At 42.3% G+C, this 1,221-nt stretch overlaps 1 long non-coding RNA gene across 1 annotated transcript in view; it reads left to right on the forward strand.

Annotated features, from left to right (window-relative positions):
• LOC102501032 (uncharacterized) overlaps window positions 1–923 on the forward strand; it is a 6,704-nt gene extending 5,781 nt beyond the window's left edge. The window contains exon 3 of the long non-coding RNA XR_337790.3: window positions 605–923. This is a non-coding gene — a long non-coding RNA (uncharacterized LOC102501032). The remainder of the gene's footprint in view (window positions 1–604) is intronic.
• Window positions 924–1,221: the final 298 nt, after the last annotated feature.

Genomic DNA, 1,221 nt, shown 5'->3' on the forward strand with positions numbered 1-1,221 from the left:
CTGTCGGTTGGGCGAGCGCACCCGCCCTATAGCGAAAAAAAAAAAAAAAAAAAAAAGAAGCAAAACTGGTCTTTAAAATGAGGCAGATCTCCCTAAGGGAAGGATCTTTGGAAAAGGAAAGTTTACAGAAAAACCAAAGGCCAACCAGGTGCATGTTAGTGCATGCTCAAAATCTTAAGAGGATAGTAGAGGTATGGTCATCCCCCAGGGGGTGGGGAGTGCTTTCGAACTTTCTCTGTATCTCTCCATCTCTGTCTCTGGCATGCACATGTGCCCTACAGCAAAATAATAACCCAAATAAGGTCTGGACCTAACATACAGGAGAACTCACCTTAATATCCAGCAACTCCAGCAACTGTCAGGAGTTGCAGGGGACTCAAAGGTCTAGGCTCAAATGCCAAGTTGAAAGGGGATGCTAAGTGGTCAAAAAGTTGCTTTAAAGTTGCTTCACTGGGCACTATGTACTGTTACCCTAAAAAGAAGAACTGAAACAAAATGTGTTTAAAAAAAAAAGACTTCATCAGTCTGGGATGTTCCCTTGTGAAGTGCTCAAACTTACACTCAAATGAAGTTCTTTTTGATTTACCTGTTTGCTTCAATTTAGCCTTTTAGGTTAACACTTGGAATGGCAAGAGGACAAGGGGAGGCTGCTTGACATGGGGAAAGTAGAATACAGAAAGTCACATGTGAAGGTGACCTTGCAATAATGATGCAACACCAAGCAGTGCTTACAGACCTTTGGAGCCAAGGCCTAAATCAAGGAAAGTCATCGGTAACAGGAGGGCCATGGGCTCTCACCACGGAGGAGAGCACTCAGGAACATCCGAGGGCTGCATGCAATGGGTGGTTCTTCCACTCAAACTAAAAATCTCCAGTTCTGGTAAAAATGCTTTCTATATTCAGTAAAATAGAGTCAAAAAGGATGGGAGGGGGGCTGGCAAGTGGCATGGTGGTTAAAGGTGCTGGACTCTCACATGGCTGACCACGGTTCAAGTCTTGGACCTGGTAGCTTATTTTCTCACTTCTCTCTCTCTCTCTGTCTCTCTGACCAAACTGGAAAATAATAATAATAAAGTTAAATAAAATATTTAAAAAAAAAAGGATGGGAGCGAAGCTTTGAAGTGGTCTACAAACATGAATAAAGAACTCTAATTCACACTGATAACCACTCAGTTACCATTCCAAGTATAGACCTTCAGTTTAAGATAACTACAAAAAAGC

The sequence above is a fragment of the Tupaia chinensis genome, unplaced genomic scaffold, assembly GCF_000334495.1.
Source record: "Tupaia chinensis unplaced genomic scaffold, TupChi_1.0 Scaffold149831_1, whole genome shotgun sequence".
Classification (NCBI taxonomy): Eukaryota; Metazoa; Chordata; class Mammalia; order Scandentia; family Tupaiidae; genus Tupaia; species Tupaia belangeri.